The sequence below is a fragment of the Capra hircus genome, chromosome 10 (assembly GCF_001704415.2).
Source record: "Capra hircus breed San Clemente chromosome 10, ASM170441v1, whole genome shotgun sequence".
Classification (NCBI taxonomy): domain Eukaryota; kingdom Metazoa; phylum Chordata; class Mammalia; order Artiodactyla; family Bovidae; genus Capra; species Capra hircus.
Genome location: NC_030817.1, coordinates 60,019,790 through 60,029,471, shown reverse-complemented (window position 1 = coordinate 60,029,471; position 9,682 = coordinate 60,019,790). Strand labels below are relative to the sequence as shown.

General features: G+C 49.1%; 1 pseudogene; it reads left to right on the top strand.

Moving 5' to 3' along the window:
• Positions 1,499-9,199, top strand: LOC108636855 (annotated as a pseudogene).

Genomic DNA, 9,682 nt, shown 5'->3' with positions numbered 1-9,682 from the left:
GGGGGCCATGTGATGGTGCTTAAGGCTTTTGCCTGGAAGTGAAATGTATCTCACTACTGATGTTTCATTGAGAAAACAAGTCACATGGCCACACTTAGCTTTTCTGACTCAGGAAAATATGACCCACCTATATGCTCAGTAGGAGACCTGGAAATATTTGGCGAACAGCATAAACGATTACCACGGCTCTGCAGACACGAGTCTAGAAATTAAAGGCCAAAATGTACTGTGATACACAACAGCTTTTATCGAAGAATTTCAGCACCCCCTACCCAAATGCTCAGCTTTCTCACTTGTGATAAAACGCTCAACATTATACCAGGATTGGGAGAGCCGCAATGGCAGGGACAGTCTGTCTCTCTTTACCTTTCTAACCCAGAGCACCTGTTTTGTCTTTACCGGGTGCTAAGTTCAGGTTTACTGAACTGAAGAGACCCTGGAGACAAGCAGTGTGAACTACCAGGCTTTCCCTTATGGAACCTATTTCTCATCTCACTTCTTACTTCTACAAATTCGGTTTTATGACATTCCCAGGCAGAACACGAGGGTGCTGCTGCTTTCCTAGGCCACTAGGGCGGTGGCTGTGGTCATGAAATGAAAAGACACTTGCTCTTTGGAAGGAAACAATGACAAACCTAGACAGTGACATCACTTTGCAAACAAAGGTTCACATAGTCAAAGCTATGGTTTTTCCAGTAGTCATATACAGATGTGGGAGTTGGACCATAAAGAAGGCCGAGCACCAAAGAACTGATGCTTTTTAACTGTGGTGCTGGAGAAGATTCTTGAGGGACCCTTGGACAGCAAGGAGAACAAACCAGTCAATTCTAAATGAAATCAGTGCTGAATATTCATTGGTAGGACTGATGCTGAAGCTGAAGCTCCAGTACTTTGGCCATCTGATATGTAGAGTTGGCTCATTGGAAACGACCCTAATGCTGGGAAAGATTGAAGGCAGGAGAATGGGACAACAGAGAATAAGGTGGTTGGATGGCGTCATTGACTCATTGGGCATGAGTTTGAACAAACTCTGGGAGATACTGAAGGACAGGGGAGCCTAGTGTGCTGCAGTCCATGGGGTGGCAAAGAGACACGACTAAGTGGCAGAACAACACCACCATGGTTGATCTCTCTTGGTCAAGAGCCCTGAGCTTGAACTCACTTATGCCAGGGACTCCAGAAGGGAACCTTGGGATCATCCCACCCAAAGGCATGCATCTTACAGGTGAGGACACTGAACCTCAGGGAAAGTAACCTAAGTAAGGATTTCTATTTTCTGGAAGTGTCTATGGCCAGCAGTGTGCCCTGCAATTTGCTGCAGTTTGCTTCAAAAGTGTTCGGACGGAACAGAGCTAGGGAAACCCCTTCTCCCAATCTCCAGCCTCCCTCTAACTTCTTTTTCAGTCGACACAACCTTTAGAACCAATCACTCAGACATCCTCTGCCCCTGGAGAAGCCAACACCTGTTTTTGAGCTTAGCTCTTATTTCCATTCAACCATGAGCTCTCAGATTCGACAGAATTATTCCACAGAGATGGAGGCCATAGTCAACCACCGAATCAGCATGCTTCTGTGGGATTCCCACACCTACCTTTTCCTGGGTGTCTGTTTCAGCTGCGGTGATGTGATTCTTGAGGGCCTGGGCCACTTTTTCTGCATACTGGCCGAGGAGAAGAGTGAGGTCCCTGAGCATCTCCTGAAGATGCTGAACCAGCACAGTGGTTGCACCGTCTTCCAGGATATGCAGAAGCTGTTTCCAAGACGAGTGGGGGTAAAACCCTGGATGCCTGGAAGCCATCAAGCTCGTAGAGAAGAACCTGAACCAGGCCCTTTGGGTCTGCATGTCCTGGTCCTGACTGTGCAGGCTCCCGGCTCTGACTTCCTGCAGAGCCACTGGCTAGATGAGCAGGTGAAACTCATCAAGCAGATGGGCAGCCGCCTGACTAACCTCCCAGGCTGGCTGATCCTCAGGTGGGGCTGGGTGAGGACTTCTTCGAAAGGCTTGCCCTCAAGGATGACTAGGAGCCTCTGGAGCCCAGTGGCCTTTGAGGAGCCCCTCTGCATCCCCCTGGTATCAGGGTTTCTGCCTGAGTGTCTCTCTGTGGCCACTGGGCAGCTTTTTAACCACCTGGAGCCCTCTCCCAAGTTCTGGACTAAACGAAAACAATTTTTTTTTTTAAGTCTATGTGGCCTAAATCCCTTTGCCTTAGCATTCTTCAAAATGCTTGTGGCTGAACAGACTTTGCAACCCCAGCCTGGTGCTCTCCGTGCGCCATACTGTATCCAGCCATCCTGTAAATTGCCACATGTTCAGCAAAAGTAAAATTAACAGAGAGAGAGTAGTTTATACACTGTAAGCAATTCTGCCTGCTATTCCACTCAGTGAAGGGATATGAATCTGCTATTCCGAATGGGTCTTGGTTCCTGCTTCCTTCTCATCGTGTAAGAAATGGCCAGGTTTGGTGAAGCTCTAGCGCAGTTCTAGACACAGGCCAACCATTCTCCCAGGGCTCCACTGAAGAGACAATATTCTGTCCCAACACCTTAGTGAGGAATGGTGTCATGGTCTCTAATGCGGCACTTCTGATTGCTTTCCAAGGGTCATTTGGACCATCCTTCCAGTCTTTGACTTCCCTGGTGGCTCAGATGGTAAAGTGTCTGCCTACAATGTGGGAGACCCAGGTTGGATCCCTGGGTTGGGCAGATCCTCTGGAGAAGGCAATGGCACCCCACTCCAGTACTCTTGCCTGGAAAATCCCATGGATGGAGGAGCGTGGTAGGCTACAGTCCATGGGGTCGCTAAGAGCTGGACATGACTGAACGACTTCACTTCTTCACTTCTTCCAGTGTTTAGAACCTGAGCCTGGGTGTGCTGTGCTCTGCAGTAATCACTGCCAGCACAGGGGACAGGCTGCCAGGAAAGCACGCATGCAGATCAGCACCTGTGTTCAACGACCCCCTCTTGCTGCAGCATTTTATGGGCAGGGCAGTGTGGAGAGAATGAAAACTTGAACAAACCTACACATCACTGGACTATAAAAAGTCATTAAAATATCGAGGGATTTGAAGGTTTAATGACCCAGCAAAGATGGAAAATACTTAAATGCAGATCTCAGTCATTAAAAACGCGTTTTGCACGCCACATTTACCTCCCATGAAAATGGCGGGATAGGGGTAGGGGGGCAGGAAGACACTTAGGGTGAGATTGCCACAGCTCCCCGAGAGGGCGGGTGAGAAAAGTGAGTCACAAATCTCACTGAGTGCCCAGTGGGGTCAAAGCTCTCAGGTGCTCGGGTGGTCTTTCCGTGGAGGCTGGTGCCTCTGTCACCATTTAAAGCTTCGGCCAATCCACCACTGCAGAGCCTTCTGAACTGTGCAAGACGCAGGAAGCTCTCTCCTGAGAGACCTCCCCTCACAGGGAAAGATGCCAGGAAGGTTCTGGCTTGGCAGAAGCATCAGGAAGTAAGGCAGCTGGAGAAACGTATGTCACAAGAAACACGAGCAACTGGGAGCAAATTCCTAGAGAGAACAAGTTAGTCTCCGACCACAGCATGGTTTTTCTCCGACCAGACCTTCCTTTCTGTGTTAGTTTGTTAAGGTTACTGTAAGAAAGCACCAGAGACTGGGTGGCTTAACCAAAAGAAATTTTATTTTCTCACTGTAATGGAGGCTAGAAGTCCAAGATCAAGGTGCTGGCAGGCTTGCTTTCCTCTGAGGCGTCTCTCCTTGGCTCGCAGACGGTCACCTTTCTCCTATGCCTTCACACCCCTTCCCTCCTCCTGTGTCCAAATCTCTTCTGACACAAGTCATTGCTGGATCAGGGCCCACCCTAAAGACCTCATTTTAACTTAACTCCCTTTTTAAAGTCCCAGTTTCCAAATCGGTCACATTCTAAGGTACTGGGGTTTAGGACGTCAACATATAAATTTGGGGGGGGTGCAGAAGCCAAACCATGAGACTTGTTAAATGATTATAACACCTTCAAAATGAGGCTTGGGGAGGGGCTGCTTTGTTTTATAGAGAAAAGTAAATGTTCATAGTGTGTGGAGTGGCTTCTGCCTTTCTAAGTTTTTGACTCCAGTGAAAAAGCGTGAAAGCGTTAGCTGTTCAGTCATGTCCGACTCTTCGCAACCCCACGGACTGTAGCCCACCAGGCCCCTCTGTCTATGGAATTCTCCAGGCAAGAATACTGGAGTGTGTTGCCATTCATTTCTCCAGGGGATCTTCCTGACCCAGGGATCAAACTTGGGTCTCCTGCATTGGTAGGTGTGTTAGCACCATCTGGGAAGCCCTCAGTACATACAGTTAAGTGAACAAAAGCAAGTGGACAAAAGTATATTGCCACTTAGAAAGAAGGAGGTGGGTAGGTATGTATATTTTAAAAAATTCTTGGAAGAAAAAAACAAAACAGAGGGAGTCCTAAAGACCCCCTTTAATGCTAAAGATAGTGTGACTAAGATGTCAGGTCCTGACCTCTGGTAGCGAAAGTGGGAGGAAAGGGACAAGCGCCCTGGCCTGTCCCTCCACCCAGTTCCAGTGAGTGTGAGGAGGAAGCCGCGGGAGTGTCTGTCCTGTATAGCACCCGAGATGGGTACTTCCAAGACATTTTCTCCTTTAATCATTTATAGTTTCGCTTTGAGATAGGTATTTTTATTACCCTCATTTATAGATAAGGAAAGGAGAGCCAAGAGCAGTTAAGCAACTTGATCAAATTCATAAAGCAAGTTGCCAAAAACAGGGCTCAGGATCCCAGCCACTGCCTCCCTCTCTGGTTGGGTGCTGGCTGCAGCTCCTGGGCTGTGGCCACAGGGAGGTCATGCTTCCTAGGGACCTGGTTACTGCCTCCTTCTTCACACCCTCCCAGAGTGGGGCACCAGGCCCAGCTGCAAGAGAGGGGGCCTCTCCCAGCCTCCCGTCTTCTCTTCTGCCTGGGGAGGGAGTGCCTCTAAGCCACTGGTTTTCAATGTAATTGTGTATGAAAATTGCCTGAGGAGCTTTCAAAACTACCGATGCTCGGGTCCTACACTCAGAGATTTAATTTGCAGCCTAGGCATGGGGCTTTTAGACACCCCCCAGGATGTGTCGAATTGCAGGAGATGTGAGTTTGATCCCAAGGTTGAGAAGATGCCCTGGATAGGAAATGGCAACCCACTCCAGTATTCTGGCCTGGAAAAGTTCATGGACAGAGAAGGCTGGCGGGCTACAGTCCATGGGGTTGCAGAGTCAGGCACGACTGAGCAACTATGTGCACACACACACACGCACACACACACGCGTGCACACACACACACACGTGTAACCCTAACCTGCAGAGCTTGAGAGCAGAGCTTTGAGCTCCTGCTGTTTTCACATGTACTCAGGTCAGGGATCATAGGTATCACCTGGGTGTTTGTTAGACCTGCATGCTCGTCTGGCCCCGCCCAGACTTACTGAATCAGAAATTTGCGTGAAGGGACAGTGACGGGAAGGGGGTCCATGACTTCTCAAGCATTCCTCGTGATTCTCTGTGCCCCAAAGCTTGAGAACCGCCGCTTGGTGCAGCAAGTCAGAGACAGACCCTCTGGTACTGTGGTTTGCTTCATCAACTGTCACAAAATTGCTGTGTTATTACCAAGGAAGATTAAGTTGTTGGTCCTGAGCGATGAGACTGTCCAGGCCTTTCCCCTGGGAATAAGAGTTCAAGGCCTGTGAGAGAGAATGTGTTTAAATGTGATTTGGAATCGACTGGAAGTCGGTGTAGCTTCTGAGGAGGGGAGTAACATCAAAACATGATGATGCTACTCAGCTACTGTGAACAAGAGCTGCTGAAGGGACCATCGGCAGCCGGCAGGGAACTATGACCCTTGGGGACAGACAGGCTGGGGTGGGCAGCTGAGGTGACCCAGCACCCTGGCAACCTCACCTGCCAAGGCTTGTCCACTTGAATGGAGTATTAATCTCCTAGGGCAGCTGTAACACATTAATACATGTGATTGAAAACAACAGACACCTGTTCTTGCACTGCTCTGGAGGACAGGAGTCTGAACTTGGTTATCAGCCAGGTTGACTCCTCCCGGAAGGTCTGTGGGAGGAGAATGGGCTCCATGCTTCTCTCCTGGCTGCTCCAGGCTGCGGGCAACCCTTGGGGCTCCTTGGTTTGTAGAGCAACTGCTCCAGTCCCTGCCTCTGTCCTCACATGACCTTCCCCTCTATCTTGATTCTCCTTCTCCTTTCTCTTATTAGGACAGTCCCTGGATTTAGGGCCCACCCTAAATTTGTCATGTGGATCATGACAAACTGTGAAAAATTCTTAAAGAGTTGGGAATACCAATCCACCTTATCTGCCTCCTGAGAAATATGTATGCAGGTCAAGAAGCAAGTTAGAACAGGACATGGCACAATGGACTGGTTCCAAATTGGGAAAGGAGTTCGTCAAGGTTGTATATTGTCACCCTGCTTATTTAATTTATATAAAGAATACATTATGCAAATTGCCAGGCTGGATGAAGCACAAGCTGGAGCCAAGATTGCCGGGAGAAACATCAATAACCATACTGAGCTTCATATTCATATTCAGCTTCAGCATCACTTCATGGCAAATAGACGGGGAAACAATGGAAACAGTGAGAGACTTTATTTTCTTGGGCTCCAAAATCACTGCAGCTGGTGACTGCCATGAAATTAAAAGACGCTTGTTTGTTCCTTGGGAGAAAAGCTATGACCAACCTAGACAGCATATTAAAAGGCAGTGACATTACTTTGCTGACAAAGGCCATGTAGTCAAAGCTATAGTTTTTCCAGTAGTCATGTACAGATGTGAGAGCTGGACCATAAAGAAGGCTGAGCGCCAAGGAATTGATGCTTTGGAACTGTGGTGTTGGAGAAGACTCTTGAGAGTCCCTTCGACTGCAAGGAGATCCAACCAGTCCATTCTGAAGGAGATCAGCCCTGGGATTTCTTTGGAAGGAATGATGCTAAAGCTGAAGCTCCAATACTCTGGCCACCTGATGCGAAGAACTGACTCATTGGAAAAGACTCTGATGCTGGGAGGGACTGGGGGCAGGAGGAGAAGGGGACGACAGAGGATGAGATGGCTGGATGGCATCACCAACTCGATGGACATGAGTTTGAGTAGGCTCTGGGAGTTGGTGAGGGACAGGGAGGCCTGGCATGCTGCAGTTCTTGGGGTCACAGAATTGGACACGACTGAGTGGCTGAACTGAAATGACTGAATCTAGGATGATCTTATCTCAAGATCCTCCACTCACTCACAACTGCTAAGGTTCTATTTCCAAATAGGGTCACCCTCACAGGCGGTGGGGGAGGGGATTAGACTTTGAGTGTACCTTTTGGGGGGCCTGCCATTCAACCCACTACGAATGGGAAACAAATTCCACTTTCTCACAGCAGCCCTCTCTAATGCTGATTCTGGGCAGAGGGGTGACCTGAGGAAACTGCTTCTCTCAGGGCAAACACAATGGGCCTGGAATTCAGCACTGAAGACTGTCTTCATAGAGTATGCTTTCCTGAGAGCTCACTGAAGCCCTGCGGGAGAGCTGAGCTCTCTTTGTGCTATTGAATTGATATAAAAGGAGAAACTGAGGCTTAAGGAGGGCTTCCCAGGTGGTGCTAGTGGTTAAGAACTGCCTGTCAATGCAAGAGACATAAGAGACGTGGGTTTGATGCTTGGGTCAAGAAGATCCCCTGAAGAAGGGCAGGGCAACCCACTCCAGTATTCTTGCCTGGAGAATCCCATGGAGAGAGGAGTCTTGTGGGCCACAGCCCATGGGGTCCTGCAGAGTCAGACACAACTTAGGAAGGTTGACTTGCTCAAGCTCCCAGAGTTAAGGGTGGTCCTTCCACTCTAACCGTGCTGCCCCTTCTGTTGGTATCAGCTGCTTTCAGGAGTCATGACAGTCTGACTGTCTTCAAGAAAGGAGGGGGCTGGGGATCTCTCACCTGAGACCAGCCAGCTTGTCGCCGAGAGGCTCCTGGGGACGATGGTCCGGTCACTTTTTTCTTTGTCTCCTGTGGCCTCTCTCGGTGCCACTTCTACACCCACAGAGTGCTTTGTGCCTGCCAGGCACTTGGCCTCTGGGAAGAACTCAGTAAATGTCAACAGAATGATTGTTTTGTTTGCTTGGTTTTGGCCCCAGCTCAGAAACCCGTTTGATACACAGTCAAATAAAATACATCTATTTCTGGGACTTAACAATCCAGGGGACCCACAGACACACTTCGATGTACAGTCAGAGTAGAAACAGTGGGTTCCGACACCAATCTCCTTGCTCTTGTCAACTCAAAACTGTGACATGCTGTTGAGAAAGCAGCCAGGAGACTGGTGTGGGTGCGGCCACCTCCAGGTGGCTCTGTATGGTCCAGTCAGGTTGGCTTCATCTTTAGGGTCGTCATCACTGAGCCCAGTGGGCGCAGGTTTGTTTGCTCACCTCAGCCACAGCTGCTGCAGCTTCTAGGAATTCAGAGTCACGTGTGGCTTGAACGACCCCAGTCTCCCATCCCAGGACTCCTGCCACTCTCCTCTGTTGCCAGCTCTCAGCCCTCGGGTTTCTAGCTACCAGTCTGACTATTTCACCATCACATCAACCAAAATTTAAAAAATCAACCTATCTTCCCCTATCAGAATAGTCCCCCTTTCTAACCTTTCCCATCTGCTTAGTGGTACCACCTAGAAAGCTGATGTCACTGCTTGGCCCTCACCTCTCCTCTCTTCTCTACAGGCAACCATAGGAGGTGGAGTGCAGATATGGGGAGATTAGGGGGGGAGCCAACAGTTTTGAGCACTCACCACAGTGGGACAGACCAGGGGCTGATACTAACTCACTGATTTTCTCAATAATCCCAGGAGGTGAGGACAGGGTTACTGTCCTAATTTCAAAAGTGAAAAACCAAGGCTCAGAATGGCTGAGGTCTTGGGGCCATGCAGCCATGAGGTGGGGATCAGGACCCAGCCCGTGTTCTTTGCACCTGGCAGTGATGCTCAGCCTGATGTACACTTCCCTTGCTGATTCCCTAACTGCTGCTTCTCGCTCACTTTTGCTAGCGCTGCCTCGTTCAGGCCTTCGCCGTCTCCCTCCTGAACAGCGATAACGGCTTCCCAGCTATTCAGTGCTTCTACTCTTTTCTGCTGCAATTTGCCCGTGTCCAGCACTTTCTCTTTATGTCTCCCATAGTGTCTGGCCCAGGACTGGACACGGGGTAGGCACTCAGCACATCTTGTTAACGGAATGATATGGGCCTGGTGCCTTGGGAGATTAATTTTCTAGCATCTAAGGAAGAGTTTTGATTAGGCTAGGCATCATCTGATTTGCTGTCTTCCAAGGGTGGCAGGTACTGACTAGGTTAGGAGTATGGCTGACTTGTTACCATCCTTAGTGATGAAGGATGAGGATGGAACTTATGCAGGAAGTTCACAGCTAAGTGGCGACAATTACTTCTTAAAGCCCTTAGCCTCACCTTCTCCACTGACAAATCTGTAGCCAGTCTGTTTGTCTACTGCTGCACAGCTTCAAGGGAAGTCAGTCCCAGGGTATTCATTACCTACGCACCAGGAACTGCTGGATTCTCAGGTGACTTGGATGAAGAAAGTCAAAGTTACTTTAGCTTAATCTGACCCAGGAAGGTCTGATACACATTTCATGTAAATCAAAGCCATAATGAGGTATTACTTCACACACTGGAGCAT